The sequence below is a fragment of the Peromyscus leucopus genome, chromosome 4, assembly GCF_004664715.2.
Source record: "Peromyscus leucopus breed LL Stock chromosome 4, UCI_PerLeu_2.1, whole genome shotgun sequence".
Taxonomy (NCBI): Eukaryota; Metazoa; Chordata; class Mammalia; order Rodentia; family Cricetidae; genus Peromyscus; species Peromyscus leucopus.
The window spans coordinates 100681513-100706034 of NC_051066.1; the positions used below are offsets into that span (position 1 = coordinate 100681513).

A 24522-nucleotide genomic window follows, 5' to 3' on the forward strand; every position below is an offset into this window, starting at 1 on the left:
GTAGAACAATAAAAAAGAATAGGCTGAGGTTTTGAAAAGCAGTGTAAGATGCAGAGGCTCCTATAGGAATTGTCCTTCTTCAGGGTTCCAGGGACTGACTCCTCTATAAGAAACATCCTAAAACTTGGCAAAAAGAAACAACCATTGTCTATAGGTCAAGAATTGGGTTTCCTTTCTATGGCTGTGGATTGAATGGGGTCTTTTGGTGGTAACTCAGCTAGTGACTGGGCTGGACGGAAGGTGACAGAAAATTGGGGCCCTGGCAGATTCATTCATTTCCCCATGACAAAGTATCAAGTAGCAGCAGCTTAATGAAGTAGCAGCAGCTTAATGAAGGAGGGACATATCTGGGTTCTCAGTGTCATGATGGGAAAGCCTGGTGCTGCTCAGGGCAGTGGGAGAGACATGTCCACGATGATGGGAGTGCTCACATGTTAGTGCAGTGGTTCTCAACCCTGTGGGTCACGACCCCTTTGAGGGTCGAATGATCCTTTCACAGAGGTCATCTAAGACCATTGGAAAAAAACAGATATTTACATTATGGTTCATAACAGTAGCAAAGTTACAGTTATGAAGTGGCAATGAAAATAATGTCATAGTTGGGGGTCACTATATGAGGAACTGTATTAAAGGGTTACAGCATTAGGAAGGTTGAGAACCACTGCCTCAGTGAATCAGGAAACAGCTTGAACCAGAGGGGACATGCCCCCATCACGGAAGTTCTGCCAGGTAGGCACTATGTCTGCCAGGGAAGTCCCATGCTCAAAAGGCTCCACAATTTTCCAAATTTAGCATCACTACCTGGAGACGAGTGTTAAAACATATGGCACTTCACTTTTAAACCACAGTAGCAGAGAAGGCCAGAAGGCTGGCCTCAGCAACGCCCACTTCCCTTCCCTGCACTCTTAGCTGGGGAGTGTTGGACGTCTTACACGACACAGTCAGTCCTGCCGAAGGCCAGACCCAAATATGGGAGTGACCACTTCCACACCGAGGGGTTCACTCACCAGCCAGCCCATAGTCACAGCAAGCCTGCCAGCAAGTGTACCACCATCTCCAGTCTGTCCACATCCAGGTACCCTAACAACGGAGAAGGGGGTAAGTGTGCATGCATCAGAGTTAAGTCCTCTGAAATCTTAAGGACTGTCCCTGCACCAGGACTTGGGAATCCCCCTTTTGAAGCTGGAAATGAAATCATTTCCTCCTTCGCCTCTCCAATGTTACCACAAGCAGGACAGAAGCAGCGCTTTGGCTCTTGCTCAGGTGAAGGCAGCGCCTGCCTGGTGCTGTAATGAGGTAGGTGGATAGCCAGCTGGTTACAGACCCAGGCTCACATTTAGCATGTGAGGAGGAAAAGCTGGGTCACTAACTGCAAAGGCCCAAGCTGAGTTTCCACAGGAAATCCTGCCTTTCATCTCAACCACCCCGGCCCCACCCTCCTCTTCCGACTTGCAAGAGTGGTCACAGGCTAGATCTTCTAGCAGACAGGCCCAGACAGCTTTTGTGATTTATTGGCCCTGGGAACAGCTGGTTTTCAGTTCATTCAGAATTCAGGCACCAGTCACACAGAGAAGGTCTGCATCCTAAAATCAGAGTCCCCTCTCCTTAGAAATGTCAGATGGCTTTGCAAGGTCTCCATAAAGCACAGAGCACAAGACTGAAAGGCAAAAGAGATATGAGGCCAATTACCTTGTGAGGTGTGGAGTGGGGTGCTCAACTAAATATAAGCCGTGGAGATTGGGCATTAAAAGTCTCTCTGTGAGCCAATGAGATGGCCAGGCAGGTAGAAGCTCTTGCCACCAAGCCTGACAACTTCATTTGGGTCCCTGGAAACCACACAGGAGAGAGAGAGAGAGAGAGAGAGAGAGAGAGAGAGAGAGAGAGAGAGAGAGAGAGAGAGAGAGAGAGAGAACTGATTGCCTCAAGCTGTTGTCTGGCTTTTGCATGGAGGCTGTGCTGTGCACACTTACACACACACACAATGGTGATAATAATAATAATAAGTACAATAAATCCATTTAAAATTCTCACTCATTGGCTGGAGTCTGCAACGAGTCTCTTCAGCAGCTATGATTTTATGTACTGAGGTGAAGAAAGAGTTAAAATATCACCTTCGGCGGGTGCATGGTTTAGCAAGGGAAAGGTGAACACAAGCAGGGAGCACTGTAAGCTATCTCCTTTCTTCAGCTCCTCCCTGGGCTCCTTTCAGCCCCACAGGGGAGTGGAAACACACAGTTCTCCAGTTAGGAGGCATTTGTAACCATCCCAGGGGCATCTCCAAAACAGTCCCACTTCTTAGTGTAAACGGCTGAGAAGCCTTCGAGTTCCTTTCTCCCCTGGGTTGTAAGTTTTTAAATTGTAAGCATGAAACTTGAAAGGAATGAAAATTTGCAGCCGTCTCTTGCTAGTGCCCTCTTTTGGCTTATTTCTGAGAAATATGAATGCGGTATTTCACTGTGATTGGTGCTGTCTGAAGGGAGACCCACTGAAGGAGAAAGCTGTTTGAAAGGGAAGCTTGATTTCAACTTCAGCTTGGATTGTGATGTAACTCACTGTTCCTTACGATGAGGATATGGCTGTTAATGTTTATGGTGAATTCCAGCGTACACGGTGATGATGTGGGTGTTTCTTTATATTCTTTTCATTTTCCTTTCTTGAAATAGGACAAGGTCCCTGCCAGCTTCGTCAGTTATAGGGCATGGTTGCAGTACTAAGGAGGGAAGGAGTGGCCAAGTTTGTAGGAGGCGTTAGTTTCTTTGGGTAAAAAGAAATGTGGGAAGATGTCAGAGACCCGAGTAGGGTCTTACTTAAAGAATGGCACTGGGACAAGAATTTGAAGGGGAGAGCAGAGAGCAGGAGACTGAACTGTTCAGGTTAACTGTAACAATTCCCTAAATGTAATGGCTGAAGGTAATACAGTGGCCTTACTGTGTTTGGCAAAGGTATAGGCACGGTGGAGTTTGTTCACAGTGGTAGTCATATACATAGGCACACACATTCTGTACTTGACCTATCCAAAAGGTCCCAAAGCAAAGCTATACACTTTAGAAGAAATTCTATGTTTTCTTTTCTTTCTTTCTTTCCTTCCTTCCTTCCTTCCTTCCTTCCTTCCTTCCTTCCTTTCTTTCTTCCTTTCAAATAGAAATTCCACATCTTAGCATTTATGGATAAGAAGAAGTGAAAGCAACTTCTTAGCAGTTTTGTTCATAACAGCCATAAACTATAAAGAACTTCAGTGATTGACCGCATAAATAACTGTAGTATAACTATTCAATAGAATGTTCTTCGGCAATAAAATGAAATGAGCCACTGATTCAGCAACTCGAATGTGCCTTACCAGACTGATGCTAAGCAAAAGAAACCAGACATCAAAGAACAGATACTGAATGGCTCCCTTTAGGTGAACTCCAGCACATGACAAATTTCATACAGTAAAAGCAGATCAGTTCTTCTGGGAATATGAAGGATGAGAAGGACAGCACAGGGGACTCTCTGCCGGGAAGTACGTCCCTTGATTCTGGTGACAGCTTTCCAGCTATATGTATCTGTCACATGTAACACATTTTACTTTTCAAATATGTGAAACTCATCGTATGCTTGTTTTGCCTCAATAAAGCTATTAGTTTTAATATCTGAGTGGCACATGGGCAGAAATGTATGAAGCTCAGGAAAGAGATTTTTGTCTAGGACAGGGAGACCAGTATTTTAAATGTCCTCAGAATCATAGATAGTAATGAGGGTAAGTGACAGGGAAAGAGAATGCCGTAGCAAGACAGATAGAGAGAGGCAAAGACGGGATTTGGGAAGATGAGAGGAAAACCCTGCACAGAGCAGCAAAGTCTGTGCACTTTGAAGCAGCTGGTCTTTCTGTTTTGTCATGCGTTGGTGTTCGGACAACCCATGCTATAGTCTTGGATTAAGTTCCGCAAGTTAGGAGTGTAGACTTCCTATGTGCTGTCTGCCTCTATGCTGAACAGACCCATCTGCAGGAACAGGACAGTAGTCTAGTCATGGCTGAAACACACTTCACTGAAAGGTGAAACCAAGAAGAAAATGCTTCCCTCTTTGGGGGGGGGGGGTCAGAGATTTATTGATTCAACCCCATCCCCTCTTTTCCACAAGACTCTGTGGCCTTGTGCTCAGTAGGAGGTGAGTGCACCCGACTACTGCGCAGGGCCCTGGTGTCTTTCTTTAAATCTGCTGCTGCCTTTTAAGCCGTGGCTGTCCTAATCAGCAACTGCAGCTCCAAGGCTACCAGCAGCCATTCAGCTGCAATACCCGCAGTCTGAGGAGATTCTGTTCCCTCAGGTACTGACCCTTTCAAAACTATGAAGGGAACTTATCTAAATCTCTATCCTTCTAAAGAACTCAAGATTCAAAGGTTGAGGTGGAATTCTGCTCCTCAGAGAGGCTAACAGCAAGTAGCTTACCTCCTCTCCTTGCTCATGCCCTCCAAAAAGCCCCCATCCTTCTCCCAGCCCCCACTTAAAAGCCCTTCTCCACCTGGTTCCTCCCTACCACTTCCTGTCAGCTAGTTGCTGATGCAGCCTCCTGACCGCAGGTTAATTTTATTTAATCAATCAAATGTAACACATCTTTGCATCATTAAACAAATGTCCCAGAGCATAGAAAAAGTAACACACCTTAAAACAATATTCTACCACAGTCTTTCTCACAGCCACTTGTGTTAGGCATACAGACCTAGTTATGTTTGCTCCAAGCATGGTTCAAGTATGGGTCCATTGATCTGGCATTCCCAACCTACACAGCTAGTTGTGACATTCTCTTTATCACAAAGAGTGATTAACTTGGAGATATATGAACACAGAAATAAGGCTAGTGTTTGTCAGGTCTCATGTCACAGTTTAAGAAAAGAATAAATCAATAGTTTAAAGTAATTACTTTCTAGAGTTTATAGTCCAATGGTGACACACCCAGGAACAGAAAACAAAACCAAACCACAGTAAATGTTTGGCTTAAATGAGAACAGTCTCCATAGGTTCATATGTTTAAATACTTGATCCCCCCTGGTGGAACTGCTTGGAAGGTTCAGAGGTGTGAATTTATTGGAGGAAATGTGTTACTTGGGGTAGGCTTTGAGGTTTCAAAAGCTGGTGCCATTCCCAGTTAGCTCTACCTCATGGTTGCATCTCAGATGTAAGCTCTCGGCTACTGCTCCAGCACCATGCCTGCCTGCCTGCTGTCATGCTGCTATGCTGATGGTCATGAATTGTAACTCTCTGAAACCGTGATCCCCAAAGAAGCTCTTTCTCATATAAGTTGCCTTGGTCATGGTGTCCTATCACAGCAGTAGGAAAGGCACTAAGACAGCAAGGTGCTTTCTAGAGTGACAAGCCTGGACGAGAGCATTGGGCTAGCATTGGGCTAGCATGAGAACTGGCCTCAGACAGTGTGTCAGGGGTTGACCTCACTGCGAACAGAACCTTTAGGTTAGGCTTGAGTAGAGAAAGGTCATCATGCTGCTCCTGTGGGAGCAGAGAGCTCCAGATAGTCAACCAGAAGAGGCCGCAGGGATGGACACAGAGGAAGTGAGCCCATGAGCTAGAAGGGTGGAGAGAGGATGAGAAGCTGAGATGGAGGCAAAAGTCAATGGCCACAATATCCTGCTTCGATGTTCTCTAAAGGCCAATTGGTGGTCTGAATGGGGAGGTTTATAGTTATACTCCAGAAAATGATTTTGAACATCTGACCTCTGTGTGGGCATAAAGCTAGTAGCAGGGAAACCTGTCTGGGAACTGGCAGCCTAGAATAATGGAGCAGGTGAGTGGGGTAGACAAGACAAGAGAGTGATTCCGGAGGAACCTTCTCACTGATGGACTGCCTGTGAGCCCGAGGAACAGGGAGAGAGACCCCAGTAACTCCAACCTGGAGTTTCGGCTTGTACAGTCACAGGGTGGAGAAACTTTACTTCTAGCTGGGGGAATTTCACAGGAGAGGACTAGATGGGGACATGGGACGCCCAAGAGTTTGGCTGTTGATGAGCTCAATCGCTCTTTGAACACGAGACTTGCAGTACCTCCAGCTGCCTTTCCTTTTTGTACCTAGGGTCAAGGGAACAATCAGAAAGCAGGTTTTCTGCCTGCATTGATAACTAGGCAACGGAGGCTCAGCTGTCCACGACGGAAACGTCCAGAGCGGGGACAGGAGGCAAAGCAGAGTGGCTGACATAGGAAAGCTGACATGGCCCTTGCCGGGGGCAGGCAGATCATTGGGAAATGGGTAGGGTGGAGAGGCAGAGGGAGAGGCAGAGGCAGTGAGTCTGTACTACCAAAAAGAAACAGATACTTCGTTATCAAAACAGAGACGCCATTTAAAAACAAGCAGACATCCCCAAACAACAAGGTTCTCGCTCTCCTTCTCCCCTTCCCCCCTCCCTCTGTGTATGTGTCCGTTGAGGAGACATGGCTACCAAAGTGTATCTAGGGACCATCAGTAATGGTATTAATATGAATGTCTTAGCAACTACAGATGGATGGGGCTAGGTAAGGCCGGCCTCTGCTTTGATGAGCTGAGTTCAGAGCCTGTATCTCTCCCTGGTGACACTGCCCTTGTCCTTTGAGGTGAGCCAGGTTGTAGGACACTTGGTCATGTCAGAGCAAGGGATGCTATTTGTTTCTAAGCCAGAGTCTCACGACTCAAACAGTATGATTAGGTAGTCTCAGGAAATTCATGCCATTCTAGGGACAAGGAACTTTGGCGCCAAAGACAGAAGAAGAATAGATATGCATGTGGGGGGGGGGGGTGGAGGGTGATTACCAGTGTGGGGGAGGTGGGGTTGTGATTAGCAGTCATTTAAAAGCTTTCCCAGTGGTGGAGAGTTAGCTCAGCAGGTAAAAGCACTGGTTGCTCTTGCAGAGTGGACCTAGGTTCAATTCCCAGGACCCAAATGGCAGCTCACAACCAACCTGTAACGCCAGTCCCAGGGGTATCTGATACTCTCTTCTGACCTCTGAGTGCACCAGGCAGGTACATGGTGCACAGAGATACATTTTTGGACCCAGCAGGGGAGGCGTCTCAGATAGAGAAACCCACTTTAAATGGGAAGCCTAGAGAGAAATAATCTCCATGCTGCAGGGTTCTGTTTTGTGGTCTATTTCAAAGGAAACCAGGGGACTGTTTAGTCTCTCCAGCTGCTGTAAGCATCTTCTTTAACTACTTTTTGCTTTCCAAGCTACAGCCCATAATTTAGATGAAACAATACAAATCAAGCCTAACTGCCGTCTGCAACTCATAAACTAAAAGTAAGCAAACTTGATTATGCCAATGTCGTGCGCTGCAGGTGGCGACGCCCAAACTTTGTGGTACATTTAAATCAGAACGGTGCAGTGTGATTTTTTACACCTTGCCCCTAAGCTTCCGTTGCTACATGTCCCTGCTCTTCCACATGCATGTTAGACACTATGGCTTCTTCATTTTTAATAAGTGACATACTAATTTGTTTTGCAGAAGGCGCTAGCAGATATATTTTAATTGACTGTTCTTAAAGATCTAGATCACAAAAAAAGTTCCACACAATTACACTAGGAATTGAAGGAGACAACCCCTCCTCCACATACACACACAGCAGGGCTACCTCCTAGACCCCGAATTAGGCACAAACCACAACCAAACACCTGTTTTCACAGAGAGATCCTTTATTAAGTGGGGAAGAAAAGTTGAAGTGACTGCTTTCTGACTCAGGCAGAAAAGCAGCGGCAAGTGACCTTGCAGGTGTGATTTTTAAGCAGAGAAGAAAGGGGGGGGGTCTGTGTTAGAAGGGGCTAGGCTGCCGAGGTAGAGGAGATTGGGGACGAGGGAGAAGGGGAAGGGACCAGGGGTATTTACCCCAGAGGGACAAAGGACTGCTTCTGGATAGAGGGGAGACAGATGTGGCACATCGGAAAATGTCAGTTTATAAAGATAAAGGGGAAACCCTGTGTTAGGATGAGGTGTTTAATTTTAATTGGGCATGTTAATTAGGAGAGCCAAAGGGAGCTTTTGAGTGCTGGACCTTGGTAATCAGCCTCAGGAGGAGGAAGTGGCCAAAAAGGGAATGGACCTTGGTGGCTCTCCTTAGAAATGTTATCTAATGGCTTTTAGCAAGGCAGAGGGAACAGGGGAGAAGGGCAAGGCCTGCCAGAGCCACATGTTCCAGTGGGCTAGTGTCCCTTCAGGAATTTTTCTTCTAACTTTAGGAGCCATTTAAAGCCTTCCTGAGCTGGGGAGTCGCTCAGTGGTGAGAGCACTGATTACTCTTGTGTTTAGGACTAGAGTCCATTCCTAGCACCTGCATGGCAGCTCACAACCTCCTGTAACTCCAGGCCCGGAGAATCTGACACCCTCTTTTGACCTCTGAGGGTACCAGGCAGGTACATGGTGCACAGCAATACATGCAGGCATAACCACCATGCACATAAAGTAATAAAATAAATGAATCTAAAACAATGTTTTTAAGAGCATTCTCAGGCCTATGGCATCCTTCAACCCCCTTCCAAACAGCAGTTTTGCTCACTCTCAGAGGCACTGTCCAATGAAAACATTGACCTCCACAGGTTTGGGGGACCCAGCTCCGGCCAGGAGCACAGGTCGGGAAGTCTAAGCAGCCACTGTTTTCATGGGGGTGGCAGAGAGGTATCAGTTGTTTCCTACTGATGAAGAGAAGGTGAGGTACTGAAAGCGAAGGGCTGACTGGGGCCTGTGACCAGCTGGCTTCAGCAGGGCTCGCTGTACCAGCGGGGCCCAACCTTCCTAGTGCTGCGGCCCTTTAATACAGCTCCTCATGTTGTGCTGACCCCCAACCATGAAACTATTTTCGTTGCTACTTCATAACTGTCATGATGCTACTGTTATGAACCACAGCGTAAACATCTGTGTTTTCTGATGGTTTTTGGTGACCCCCGTGAAAGGCTCAACTGACTCCCCCGCCCACAGGTTGGGAACCATTGCTCTACGGGGGTATCTCCACACTCACATTTCCCTCTGAGATGTCTTCGTCATTGATGGCAAAGGAGGGCGGGCCACTGAGCAGAGAGTGTCAGGACATGTAGACGATGCGACTATAGTTTGGGTCAGATAATTAGACACTGACTTTTGAAACTCAAAAAAAAAAAAAAAAATCAGTTATGGATCTAAGGTACATGCCATCCAGCCAAGCAGAGGAGCAGGTTTTATAGCTACATTCTTGGTGCTAGATCTCTACCTTCAGGGTTTGAAGCATGGACTAACTTTTCATGTTTCAGACTGTGGTTAAAAATTAAGACTGAATAATAAGTCCTAAGCAGCTCATAAACAAGTGCATTCAGGAGGGCCCATGCTCACACCCAAGTATCATTCTAAGCGGCCCTCAAGCTGTTCCCAACCAAATGTTCTGCAGGCATCCTGAACAGATACAGATTAGTGGCAACATTTGGTGGTGGGCACAGGTAATTGTCTACTTACTGTTTTCCTAATTTGATTATTGTTTTCCCTTAGTTTAGCCTACCTGCAGTAATTGTGGTTAGCCTGTCAACAGGAATTACTTCCATACTGTGTAAAAAAATTCAGTGGGGGCAGCATACGGTGCTATGCAATTCACAGACTGAGGTAGATCAACTCAGGTGGAGTCTAGCAGGCTGCCACTGGCTGATGCCACTGAGTCAGGAACCCCATTTAAGCAAATTGCCCAACAATGATCATTTGTTGGTAAACTAATATTTTTTTCTGTTTTCTATAAATACCCATATACACATTCACTTCTCTATTTTGGTGAAAATAATAGCTACCTGTGGAAAACTTGCAAGTGATATGGAATACAAAGAAGAAAGTTAAAAAAAAAAAAAAGGATGTGAAGGCCCCTTATCTAGAAATACCCCATATGTGTACACACACACACACACACACACACACACACACACACACACACACGGGGCTGAGGCTGTCCTCTGAACCATGATCACATTCTTAAAAGAAAATGATGTTCTCTCCCCTCAGAAGACATCAACGGCCAGCAGCTCCTCAGCTGGGACTCACCAGAGCCTCCCTACTCCATACCTCCATACCAGCATATGGACTGACTTAATTATGCGCAGGTCTTGTGCAAGCAACCACAGCTGCTGTGAGGTATGAGTACTGTCAGGTATGGCTGCGTTGGGTTCAGAAGACACTGTCTTGCTCTGGTCCTCCCCAAGGTCTAGCTCTTACATCTCTCCCTGCTTTGGTGATGACAGTCTTCTGAGCCTTCAATTTTATTCAGCTGTAAAGAGAGATGAAATTATAAAATTTGCAGGTAAATGGAATGAAAATCATCAACATTATACTGAGTGAGGAACCCAGACCCAGCAAAGACAAGGGCCCCAAGTTCTCACTCATATGTGGAGCCTTGTAATGAATCTTTGGATTTGAATGTTTAACCCAAGGCATCTGTCAGATACAGGAAGTTGGGAAGGGACCACTCATGGGAAGGGGAAGGTAGATCTTACAGAGAGGGGGAGTAGAGCACAGTAATATGAAAGGGAAAGAGAGGATAATGGGGAAAGAGCTTTAAATGAGGAGAGGGGTGAGAGGCTAGTGCCAGGAGGGGGTGGGGAAGAAAGATAAGTAACACTAAGGGTGTTTTAAAAGTCATATGGAAACCCGCTTTGTAAACTTCATATGCATATTATACAGTATATAAAATAGTTTAACTGGGACCTGGAGAGATGGCTCAACAGTTATAGCACTGGCTGCTCTTCCAGAGGACCTGGATTCAATTCCAAGTACTCATGTGGCAGTTTGCAACTGTGACTCCAGCTTCAGGGCATGTGAAATCCTCTTTTGGCCTCTGTAGGCATCAGACATGCATGTGGTACAAAGACTTACATGTAGGCAAAACAGCCATACCCATTAAAAAATTAATTTTTTTTAAAAAAACAGAGTTCAATTGGAGTTATTCTACACAAGGGAATAATGCTCCTCCCAGAAGTCAGACACAACAGTCCAGTGTCAGGTACAGGATATCTTCTCTTCAGTTTTGTGTGGAGATTTCCCAGAGATCCCAAACAATACAGGATTTTGCCATTGCGTCTGTTTGTCTGCTGAACTTGATGGTAAGACCCTATTCCTGAAGATATAGTTTTCTCATATGATATATGAATATGCTTAAATCAAAAATCTAAATTAAGGTAGATAAAATGATAAAATATCAAAATTATTTTTCATATGGACTTATTGCATGGTAGTTTGCCACCAAATGCCACTAAGAAGTCAGAAGTTACCCTTGCTTTTTTCTTATCCTTATTATTTGTTCAGAACTCATAAGGCTCCCTATTCTTTTTTATCCTGAATTGCTTTGGTCATGAAGATAATTTTGTACTTATTTTTTGGCTATAGTAATATGCAATACATACATACATACATACATACATACATACATACACACATCAGACTTATTGTTACTGCTAACATGGCTTTATTAAGAATTTCCTGTGTTGTGTTGTTGAACATTCTAAGACTCCCTTTGTTTTACATCCCATATGAGAAATTGCAAAGCATATCAATTTAGAACATCAACACTAGAACATGTTTAAAACCCCATCTCTGTCATTTTTAAGTGGTCTTGGGTAATTACTAAACTCCTTTATTTCCCTATTTTGTCACTTTTGAAGTGAACTTATTTTCCCAGGGCTCTTAAAAAGAGTAAAGCCAATACTGAGGCTGTACTGCTTCCTTTTCTTGTTGTCACAGAATACCTGATGGGAACAACTTAAAAAAGAAGTTTTATTCTAGTTCATACTTCCTGTTACTAGAGGAGGCCCTCCTCCAGTGACCAAGCTCCATCATCCAGGCCACCTACCCTAAAGGTTTCACAACCTTCCAAAACAGCTCAAGCTAGGGACCAGGAGCTCAAACACACAAGCCTGTCAGGGACATTTCACATTCAAACCATGACAGCTGCCTCACAAGATTCTTGCCTACATGAAGCATTATACAAGTATTGTTTGTGAACATGGTTGTAGCTGTAATACACACACACACACACACACACACACACACACACACACTACATATCATATATTTACTCCTTTGCTTTTGCATTTATCCTTTTATCACTCACTTTTTTTTAATGGCTTCTTTCTTTTTTTATTTTATTTTATTTTACAATACCATTCAGTTCTACATATCAGCCATGGGTTCCCCTATTCTCCCCCCTCCACCCTCTTCCCTTACCCCCAGCCTACCCCCCATTCCCACCTCCTCCAGGGCAAATCCTCCCCCGAGGACTGTGATCAACCTGGTAGACTCAGTCCAGGCAGGTCCAGTCCCTTCCTCCCAGACTGAGCCAAGTGTCCCTGCATAAGCTCCAGGTTTCAAACAGCCAACTCATGCAATGAGCACAGGACTTAGTCCCACTGCCTAGTTGCCTCCCAACTGATCAAACCAATCAACTGTCTCACCTATTCAGAGGGCCTGATCCAGCTGGGGGCCCCTCAGCCTTTGGTTCATAGTTCATTGTTTCCATTCATTTGGCTATTTTTTTTCAATAATTGAGTAAAACTGAAATTTATTATAAGCCACAGTCTCCTAGGGATCTCCATGCTATATATATAGCCTCTATGGTTCTATGGGTTGTGGTCTGATTGTTCTTTATTTTATATCTAGAATCCACTTATGAGTGAGTACATACCATGACTGTCTTTCTGGGTTTGGGTTACCTCACTCAGGATGATTTTTTTCTAGTTCTATCCATTTGCCTGCAAATTTCATGCTTTCATTGTTTTTCTCTGCTGAGTAGTACTCCATTGTGTATATGTACCACATTTTTTTCATCCATTCTTCCGTTGATGGGCATCTAGGTTGTTTCCAGGTTCTGGCTATTACAAATAGTGTTGCTATGAACATAGCTGAGCATGTATCTTTAAGGTATGAATCAGCATTCCTTGGGTATATGCCCAAGAGTGGGATGGCTGGGTCTTGAGGAAGTTCGATTCCTAATTTTCTGAGAAACCGCCATACTGATTTCCACAGTGGTTGTACAAGTTTACATTCCCACCAACAGTGGAGGAGTGTTCCCTTTGCTCCACATCCTCTCCAACATTGGCTGTCATTGGTGTTTTTGATCGTAGCCATTCTGACAGGTATCACTCACTTTTATAAATTAGAATTCTAGCTGGGATTCTAGCTTCAGCTGTTGGCCTTCTCTCTGAGATGTTAGCTCACATTCTTTTCCTTCTTTCTGTGTGGCTTTCATCTTTGGAAGATTTCTTTCTCTCTCATTTCTTCTCTATACTCTGCTAGCTCAGTTTCTATCTTTTTAGTTATCTTTTCTTTGCTGTTCCAATTTGTTTTATCTCTTGAGAATTTTCTGCTAAAATGCCCATGTCACGTTTCATTTTTCAGATGCTTGGGGACTACTGTATGAACATTCTCTCTTGTCTGTGATAATGAATCAACAAGTACTGAAATGTTTTCAAATGATGGACACTTAGCATGAAGGTGATTTATTCGCTCATGTGACTGACAAGCACACCAACAATATAATTTAGAAACCTGTAGAATCTCACCTGCTACCTCAGACTCTGAATGAAGTGGCCACGACTTTTTAGCTATTAACCTGGGGCTCATAGCTAGCTGAACAGTAAACCCGTTAAGGCAAGAGCACCCATCCTTAGAGCACTGATGGGAAGTTCCAGGAAGGTGCTGCTGCTCCAAATTTAACGGCATTGCATCCATCAGTCCGCCTAGACAAACAGTTATTCTGATTGGCCAAATCAGGGTCATATACTTCTGTCATGAAAAGTGGGAGAAAGTGTTTGACAATGACACCAGAGCCCAACATAGGGACAGTTGGTTACTCCCTGGAAAGAAAAGAGACCATTGCTACTACTAGGCAAGACGTTGGCCATATGTCTTTGCTTATGTTCCTTCCCTGAGTTCCTTCCCTGAGAACCAGTGCATGATGTCTATACTGGTTATTTACAAGTTTGAGCAATCTCGAAATGAAGCCACCTAAACGAGGCCAAGTCCATGTTTTCATTAAGATTTTTCTGTCTACTCTCTCACTAAATCCTCCGTACTTCTTAAGGTGTAAATTGACATCTATTTTCAACAGTACCACCTTCTGAGAAATCAAGAAGTCAATGTGGGTCACAGGGAAACAACTGAAGTCTCCAGACTCTCTGTGCACCGGGAGTGTCTCTAACCATTTCCTTAACATATCTGAATGACTTTCCCTTTGCACGTACCTATTATCTTAAGAGCAATCCTTCTGTATAGGTGCATTCTCCCCCAATTCTCAGGTCCCATCTAGTCTGAGATTATGACACATTCAGAGAGAGAGATGCCTTCTCGTGGTCTACAGCACACATTACTTTCAGGGCTTCCTTATGCCCTGTTCTGAATGTCTACATCAGACCATGCATTGGCTGGTTGCTGCTGTGTAACACATGACTCTCAAGCACAGAGGCTTGACCCAGGAATTTGGGAGTGGCCGAAAGTTCTGTCACAATGGTACATAAAAAAAAAAAAAAAATCTATGTTGATTCTGCAAAGATTTAAAGACGATGTGTTATTCTCTCCCAAGGCTTTGGGCAGGAGACCTTTGACCTTGCCACAATGGCTTTTTCATAGGCTATCACCTGGTGCCTGGCTTTCCCTAACCAATGAGTTAAGAACACTAGCTGGAAACAACCCTCTGTTCAGAAATCAGAATCCATGATTTCTGCAGTTCAGTGTTCTTGACCCTTGCCAGCTCTGTTCCGAGTAGGCTGGGATGCTAGCAAGGACACAAACATTCATTCAGCCATCCTAGAAACTAGCTAGAGAACATCAACACAGATGGCTCAGTGGTTAAGAGTGCTTGTCACCCTTGCACAGGACCTGAGTTTAGTTCTGAGCACTGACATGACAGTCAAAACTGTCCGTAACAATAATTTCCAGGGCTCTGAAGACCACTTCGGCCTCCTGGGCACCAGGAATGCATATGGTATACAGACACAGGCATACATGCAGGCAAAACACTCACACGCATAAAAAAAAATTAATTAAATTTAAAGAATACTGGCTACTAGTGGCAGATAATACTCATGATTTAATATCAGAAAAGGTGATCTGGCGACTCATTGCCACCTTTAACTCCAGCTCCAGGGGATTCAGCTCTTCTGGCCTCTTTGGGTACCTGCATCCTTGTGGCATATGTTCACACAAACACATTTTTAAAAATTTAAAGAAGAAAAGGCAGGCAGTATCAATCAAATAATGTCGGTAAACATAGTGCATATCTTCAAGATGATTAAAACTGATTTAATGTAAAATCTGCACCAGTGGATGGGAACTGCTGTCTGTAAAAGCAGGCTCCTATCCCAGTTTGGAGTCAACATCCATAGTTCCCCCACAGCAGAAGAAGGAAGTCTCCTGCAAGCCAGTTTCCTCATCCTCCCCCTTCCAATCAGATAAGGTAGTTGTAGAACCTGGATCCTCTACTCTCCAAGGCTCCAGGTGAAGTGATACTTCCCAGCGGAGATACTGCGTGTTCCCTTTCAGGACCGAGGGTCTAGACACCAAGAGGGATTGGAATATGTTACCTCAAACAAATTTATCTGATATGTTTCCAGTTGGCTATTGTAACTGCAGATCTCAGCAGACGCAAGAACTCTGAAGAGCTGTCCTTTTGTAAGAGGCAATGTAAACATCCGTAGAGGAGTGACAGGGTTTTTGCTGATGACATCCTCTCAGTTTAGCAAAGATTTTGTGTCCACAGGAAGAAGAGACTGAGTTGAGGTCTGACACCTGGTCCTATCAGAGATGACCACAGATGGTTGTCGCCTGGGAACTTGACTCTATCACAAGACAACCCTTGCACTGTCCACCTCCTTCCCCCTCCTCTCATAGCCTCTGTCCTACCCCCAGCAGCCCGGACCTCTGTCCCTTCATTTATCTGTCTCTAATGACCAGCTTCCCTGTTCCCTGTGGGTCTCACACTTCCTCTGTGACTCCCATACTTAGGCATGTTGACCACTGTAAGTTCTTCCTGTTTGTCTATGCGCTGTCAGTTCACTTCAAAGACTACATTTATTGAAATTTCAGAAGGGAAAGAGTAAATATAAGACTTCCCTGCACCACCGCCCACCAGTCAATTCCCTTTGCCCTCATATCTGGCTCCTGCACATCAACCTCAGGTTTGAATCCTGAGACTGCCTCTTCCTTTGTCCCTTGGCACCCAGCTTCCTGCCCCTAGGTGCCTCCTCTGTGTTCCTTCTTGGCATTTTATTTTCAGCCAACTGCCATTAAGTTCTCAACGCATTTCCTGGGCGTATTATAACCCAGCAGATTACACTGATCTCAGTAGGGCCATTGTATTTTAATAGTGCCTACTTCAGAAACATCTTCAGCATCCCAAAAGAATACATTTTAAAAGTGAATTTTATACATGTGACACCATCTAGTAGGACCCGCCACAACACTGCTCCCGAGTCCAACTGGCTTTGGGAGCTCAATCTTCATCCCTTCTCTGTGACCTCCTCACTCATGGCCTGGTTTCCAAATCAAAGCTCACCCCCATTTCCCTTCCAGACTCTACCTCAGTGTGCTGCACTTCTGCCGGACCTACCATGCCCCTGAACACACCTCTTGTGCTCAGCTCTGGTTCCTTCAAGCTGTGCTTTCCTGTCTCATCCTCTCCGACTTCCCTGAATTTCAAAATCTGACCCATTCTCTAAGTTTGGGGAAGATGGTCTCCAAATTCTCTCAGGCCAGTCTCATGTTCTTTTCACTGTATATCTCCTTTCCTATTTCCTGTGTCACTTTAAATGGATCACATATGCACTGTGCCTTCTCCAGGGGCTGTCACTGGCTTTGATGCAACTGGGAATGTTTGTTTCTCAGCCAAAGCTTTGATATTTTGACATCCAATTGTTTGCTTCCTTAAAAGAGACACACATTGCGCTAAGGAGATGGGTCAATTGGTAATGTACTTGCTGCAAAACCATGAGAACTTGAGTTTGGACACTCAACACCTATGCAAATATCCAAGCACAGAGCCACACACCTATAAACAAGAGGCTGGGGAGGTAGAGGCAGGAGTATCCCTAAAGCTTGCTGGCCAGTCAATCTAGAAAAACCAGTGAACTTCAGATTCACTGAACATCTGTCTCAAGAAATGAAGTAGACAGAGATAGAAGAAAACACCAGATGTTGGCCTCTGGCCTCTAGGCACATGTGCATACCTACACACACGTGTGTGTGTGTGTGTGTGTGTGTGTGTGTGTGTGTGTGTGTGTGTGTATACACACAGTAGTGACACCTAGCAGGGGCTATTGGCTCAGGACTGTAGACCCAGTTAAATGGGAGGCTGAGGCAGGAAGATCACAAGTTTCAAGGGCTACCTACGCTACAGTGAGTTCAGGGACAGCTTGTAGAACTTTAGTCAAACTTTGTGCTAAAACTTTGCATGAAAAAGTCTAGGGATATGGCTATATGGTAAAATATTTGCTTGATATGAATAAGGCTCAATCCCCAGTATGATGAGAGAGAGGGGGGTGGCTAGTCAAGACACACAAACTTCTCCGAACCTCTATTTCCTTCAATGGGAGTGTGCTAAGTTCATTCCCAACAATAGACTGTTATGTGAGCTATGCTGCAGATTGCTAAGACCTAACCTCTCCCAAGAAAAGAACTAACATTTTCTTCATGGTGTGATAAGAAGAGTGGGTTGTTTTTGCAAGCACTGTTGACATATGTTTGTGCAAAATAAATGAACATTCCCTTCTCTGACTCATGTGGCCAAGCACAGGAGTTTGCATACCGACCTGAGAAAGGGATGAAAGAAATGCTTCCCAGCGCTTCAAGGTGGGAACACTATGTCCCACTTTTACTCTGGGAGTACCCATTCCAGCCAGCCGCTCCCTCTGCAGACTGAGACAGCTACAGATGAATTTTCTGGACAACCTGGGGCTCAGGGTTGATTACCAAGGCCCTGGGGACATCATCACACACGCCTCGTCCTATGCTTTGTTAATCATTGCAGCTGAAACCCAGGAGGGACCCTAAAGGAAATGTGAGGTGAAGAAGGGCAAAGACTCCCGTGAAGGGGTTCACTAGGCCTCCTGTCCTATCCAGCCCTGGGGCATCCTGGGAAATACCTATTTCCAAGTCCGTGACCGTAGGCATTGCCTCTTCTTTCTCCCTAACAGTGCTCTGCTGCTGAGCTTACACTCTGTGGCTGCCAGGCTCAGACCCCTGACCTAGCTCTGATCCTAACCACACCGGATGCTGCAAGAGAGTCCACAGCTGCCCCTTTCTCCAGACAACTGCCTCTGAGGACAAGAACCATCTTGATGGGGGAAAAAAAAATCTCTCTGGGAATGTGTAGCCAGTGACTGGTAGACACGAAATATAAGAGTCAAGTTCCTTGCCTAGAAGGCAGAGCTACTGTGTATGGCACATGCTCTAGAACATTCCTTCCATAAATCAAAACACAGCTCAGCCACATCCTCCGCTGCCTACCCCGAGTCAGACTCTAAGAAACACAGCTTCATCTCATCTCTTCTCTGTCGTTCTCTGTATTACCTTTGTAGAAAAGCCATTTTAGCCACAGTGTGGGCTGAGAGTCAGCACAGCCTCCCTGGGGAATTAGATCACTTATTTTCTGGTTGCTGGTCCCAGATACCTGACAAGACTCCTTGTAAGGGAGGAGGATTTCTTGTGGCTTACAGTCTGAGGAGACAACAGGGGTGTAAGACAGCTGGTCATACTGTACCTACAGTCAGGAGGCCGAGAGCAGATCGGAAGTAGGGCCAGGCTGTGAAACCTCAAACTCACCGCCCCCCACAATGAGGTGACCCACTTTCTGCAGCCATGTGCCACCTCCTCAAAGTTCTAGAGCCTTCCAAAATGCCACTGCCAGGCAGAGGACCAAGCACTCAGATATATGGGGGAACGTTTCATAGTCTAACCATGGAGGGGTTTTGTGCACTCCTGGCACGCTCTTCTGTGGTGGAGTGATAGCCTGGTTGTCCTGCCACAGCTTCCAGATCAAAAGGCGGAAGTGAGGTGGTGGCTAAAACAGGAGCACGGGCTTTGACAAACAGGAGACTGAGTTAGCTCTTCTCCCAAAAGTCACTTTATCAGGAGTAAGTCAGTTTAGACCTGGAGTTGGTTTATACCTCTGCCAAATAGGGAAAGGGGACAGAAAAACCTGAAAGCCCCTTTCTATTTTATCATCCCAGGATTTTATGACCTATTCTTCTGCTCTTTCCCTTTTGATTCAGGAGGAGCACACAGGAGAGATGTGAGCACTTAAACTCAGTGACTCCCACCCTGTCTCCACAGCAAAGAAGCCACACACGCGTTTGGGGTATTTATTCAGCACATAGTGAATTCAAAGAACCGCTTTTGAATAAAATGGTCCAAGCACCTACTTTTTGGTGGGAAGCTGGCAGCAGGGCTCGCTCATTTCACTCTGGCAACCACTCAACATCCGCTCTTCTTGGCTCTCTGCATTCATAAAATGATGTGAGAGTCTGCTGAGAAAGACAAAACCTGCTCAGATCAGTGCAGAACTCATTTGTAAAAAGGAGAGCGCTTGTTGAATCCATCGTGAGCCACATTGTTCATTTGAGAAGTGGGGAGTTCACTCGCCTTGCCTTTTAACTTCAAAATGTCTTTGCATCCAGTCCTTGATCTGCTTTTCCTGATGGGTCTTGTAAGATACTATTTTTTTTTTTCTATTTGGAAAATGAAGAAACTAAGTCAGAGTGTGGGTGTGTGACTTGATTTTAAAGTGACAGAGAATTGATGTCACAAGCAGGCCTGGAGCACAATGCTCACTTAGTTTTAAGCTGCCAGAATACAAGCCTGTTACATGTCACTTCAAGACAGTCTAGAGGTGGCATATTTTCTGTGCTACCAGTTTCTCAGATGGTGGATTATTGTAACACAAAAAGGAATGGTGTATGATGAAAAACTTTCAGGAGACACTGGATTGTGTAGAGTTCTTTAAAGTAAGGCATCTTGGGAGCTGGAGAGAAGATGGCCCAGCAGTGAAGAGGACCTAGTGGTCTTGCAAAAGCCCCAAGTTGAGTACCCTTGTCAGGCAGCTCCAACCACCTGTGACTCCAGTTCGAGGGAGTCTGATACCTCTGGTCTCTGTGGGCACCTGCAGACACATGCACATACCTATACATGCACACACAAATGCACCAGTAAAAATAAATTTAAAATTCTTTTAAAATAACGTACCTTGGAGCCTTGTCCCTGAAGTGTTCTAGTCAAGGCAGTGTGGGTAACATCCTTGTCCCCACAGCAATGACTTCCAGACCACATTGCATCCTGAGAAGCATTGCCATAGTCAGGCTCATTGGTATTTATGACAATCATGGTCTGGCTAATTGAATGATTTCTAGTACCAGATAGACAGAGCCTACTAGTCCAACTACTTCAGCAAATCGGTGCTCTAATAGCCGTGTTTACAGATTGGATTGTGGACACGCATGAGGACTGGTTAGCCCTGCTTGGCTGCAATGCCATGTGCATGTAATCTCTAGGCATTTTGGCTTTGAAAAATGTATTCACAAAGGACTTGCAGTCACTCCAATCTTATCTTGGCAAAGTTTCCAGTAAGCTGAATGGGATTTGCCATGTCCAGCAGTCTGGGTAGTTAAGGTACCAGCTTTTGACACAGACTGTACTCAGTCTTAAACATTACTCTGCTTTCTCCTACGTGGCTCCACAACCCTCCAGCCATCTATAATGATATGCATGTAGTTCTCTACATGTAGCAAAATTCCAACTCCAACCATCATCTCCATATAGATGTTATAATTCTTACCATTAAATACTGAGTTCTTATATTGGAATCAGTCTATGCACCTTGCCTGATCACTGCCGTAGAACTTGATTTTGCTCAAATTTGGACACCAAATTGCCTGTTTTTACTGGTAGCAGCTCAAGTGCCCTCTTCAGATCTTTGTGAATCCACAAAGGCCATGGTCCTCCTTATTTGAAGGAGTAGATGAAACACCCATAAAGACTCAGCTACCATGACTGGCAATGAGGGTATGTGAGAATTAGCACCAGTGAGATACACCTAGTGAGCAGAGAAGGAAACAGAGAGACAGCAACAGATAAACTGGCCCCTCTTCTCCCTGACAGGTTGCTCTGCAGGGCAGAGGAGGCCGTGGGTACCCACAGATCCCTGCAAGCAGCCAGCTGTTTTGTTTTGTTCTGTTTTTGTTTTTGTTTTTGTTTTTTTTTTTTGAACCTGTGGCTGGCTCAGAAGCCACTGCCTTTCACTTGATTTGCCAGATCTCTTGACACACTCTTCATATGCCCTGGTCTACCTCAGTGAAACACCAGCATTTCAAGCCCGCCTTGGGTCTGCTCTTGGGATCTGGCTGATCATTCTATGTATATTCCAGGGTTTCACCCATTATTGAGGAAATCATGACTCATAAACAACGAGTCTTAGTCTGTCAATTTCTCATATAACACTTCTCATTGCCCAGTTGAATATTTGGGTTTATCTCTTGTTTTTCTTCTTTTAAGCAGAGTCTTGCTATGTAGTCTGGGTTGGCCTGGAATTTGAGATCATCCCAGCTAGCTGCTGGACCCACTGGATGATGGGAAAAAGGTAATATCTTGCTGTTTATAACCTTTTGTTCCTAGGGTTCCTGAAACAGATCTGTTTCTAAGTCTTTTGTATAGATGACAGGTGTAAGAGGAGTTCATTACAAAAATAATTATACTGTAGACAAAATATTGCTAGATTTCATCACCTATAGGGCATGAGTAGTTCGTGGTCATCTTCTGAAATCTCGCTTAAAGGAGGATCTATATTCTGGCAAAGAGAGAAAATGACAAGCACATACATTTTGTGCAAGACAGACATTACACATAAGCGTGGGTAGAAAGATAGACTAATTTAATTGTAAGTTTTCATAGTGAAATTGAAAGAAAAAACTGGCTAAGTCCTTACCCTTTCACTGAAGACTCATATAAAGCTATTTTTTTAATCTGTTTTTTTCTTGTGGCAGAGATAATATATGGGCCCTTGGATCAGTCATGAGGCATTTTCAAACCCTCATCTAGAGACACATTTCTGTAAGCATAAATCACGCTTCTGAAAAGGACATAACAATATAAGTCCCTTCTTCTGAGGAGGACCGTACATCACACTGAACGGGATATGTTTTGCTGCAGTAACAAAGCAGATGGTTCCCCCAGTTTCTTACAACAGCAATAGCTTTCTCATCACTTCCTCTGCATGCCCACCCAAGGTGAGTAACAAAACCCTGTTCTAAGTCACCCTGAAGCTGGAAGCAGACATCAGCTGGACCACCGCCAGGCACACACGCTGGTAAGAAGTGTGAATTTTATGGTAACTCTTAACGCTCACACAAGGAAGAAAAACACCACTTTCCCCCACCTACTTTTACTGAGCTTGAGAATCAGGCACTCAGATTCCTTAACAACTTACTTGAAAGGTGATGGGAAGTTTATCTGCTGAAGATGCTGAGGAAAGAGACCTGCTTTTAGCTCCAATGATCATGGCCCTCACTGTCAAAGAACCAAACTGAGTCCTGGTAGAAGACATTTCCACATGCAACATTGCTCCTCTGAGGTCCTCCAACATTGGATGGTAGTGCTGTCACAGCACCTCTCTCTCTCTCTCTCTCTCTCTCTCTCTCTCTCTCTCTCTCTCTCTCCCTCCCTCCCCCTCCCCCTCCCTCTCCCTCTCTCTCCCTCCTTCCCTCTCTCTTGCTTCCTTCCTTGCTCTTGCTTCCTTCTCAAGGCACCTGGCATAAATGCTTGCTTAAAATGCTCCTCTCTGCATTGAGCAGCCTGGAGGGGAAGAGGGAGAAAACTTTTCTGGCAACGAAAGTGATGTTCAGAGAGCAGCAGCCCTGGCGTTGTCTGCCAAGGTGCTGAAGGCTGGTTTCTCTGCAGAACCTGCAGCGGAATGAGCTCCCCAATAAGTCGGCATTCAGAGCGCATCGCATCCTGATTCACTGGGTTGCTCTGCAAACCTTTCTAAAACCAAACCCCAAGTTCTCTGCAGACACCGTCCTGTCAACCTGGGAGTTGGCTTGTTTTCTGTGATGCTTTCTTAGCAAGGGGAGGGAAAAAAAAATTTTCCCAGGAGTTTCTTTGACTAGTTCCTATAAATCAGAGTTGAAAGACATCGTGGCCAGAAGCCTTTTAAAGAAATGTCTGGTCTTTCTTCTCTAGACTTTTAAAAGACCACATGCTCAGAAGCCATTTTCTTTATCTATCTATGGCTAAGTTGAGAGTCCTATAGAGCAGAGAGAGGAGAATTTTTTAAAAGAAAGAAAGGAAGGAAGGAAAGAACGTATCCTGGGGAGTTTTTAGGTGTAGGAACCCTGGAGCTTTGATGTTGGCTACATTTTTTCCACTCTATAGATGTCTCTGTCTCCTCAACCCCATTAAGTGGGGCAAAGGACAAAAGCACAGCTTCTTCAGTCTCCTTTGAGAGCATCCCCCCATTACGGTGCCCCTGTACCCGGAGGTCAGTGCATTAGCACCACCAAGCCCCCAAAAGGTCTTAACTCTCTGCTCAGAGCCTCTCTGGCTGCTTGGAAAGCAGGCTGCAGCTTAATGAGACAAGTTCTCCTTGGAGACTTCTCTCCCCTCTAGGAATTCTGTAAGTGCTTTATATAAAACAGTAATAGGATGGTTCAGCCAGACTTTCTGGCTCAGATACACTAAGGGGTGTTCCCTTTGGGAAGGGGAAGCAGGTAGCCAAGTGATAAGGCCATTAGGACTGACTGTGCCCTGTGAGCTGGTAATCCCAGAAGCTGCTAGTGAGCATGAAAGGGAGTCAGTGAAAGGCCCATCAGACTTCCTGGTAGCTTAGAGTGTTGTCTGTGGACAGAGTCTGGATAGTAATGAGCTGGGAGTGATTTAGTGCCGTGATTACTACTAAGCTCAGGGGAGCTGCAGAGGTGTGATGGGTGAGGTGTCATGCTGGCCCCACATTGATAAATTGCCCACCCTCTCCAAGAGCCAGGGGAATCCTCTGGGAAGCCTTAGCAACAGTTCCTGGAACTCAAGGATGCTGCAGATCAGAGGAGAATCGCATGAGTGGAGAGAGAATTCGCCTCCTCTATCCATGCCTACTTCACCTTTGTCTTCTGAATTCATGGAGTTTTGGGGGCGACGGAAACTTTCAACTCCATGTTTCAGGAGCATCTGAGTCTATCAGTAGTCAATTCTTTTTATTCATGGATTGAGTGTGGCGCTGAGATTTATTAATGGAAGATCAACAATTGTGAGTCAGTGTAGGAAGAAGATAAGCAAAGCTATGAGTGGTGTTGAAACAGCACAGGGATGGGCCTGGGGCTTGGAAGGCAAGTTAGTCACGGTGATAAAGAGGGACCTAAACAGACTGAAGAGATTGCATTTTCCCTTTCCTTTCTTTTTGCACAAATCAGAACTTCTCTATGGCCACTGGGATGATTATAAGATATACCTATGATTTCCCCATTTAAGAAATGGGGGCTGATTTCTGACCCCTTTAATATGGACCTGACTTGGTGACTGGATTCTAATAAA

General features: G+C 45.0%; 1 long non-coding RNA gene across 1 annotated transcript; it reads right to left on the reverse strand.

The window, feature by feature from the left end:
- Positions 1 to 1006: 1006 nt before the first annotated feature.
- Positions 1007 to 19475, reverse strand: LOC119087886. Its single transcript, XR_005091397.1, has 3 exons — positions 19371 to 19475; positions 10009 to 10231; positions 1007 to 1080 (listed from the first exon to the last, which is right to left on the reverse strand). It is a non-coding gene; the product is annotated as an uncharacterized LOC119087886 (long non-coding RNA).
- Positions 19476 to 24522: the final 5047 nt, after the last annotated feature.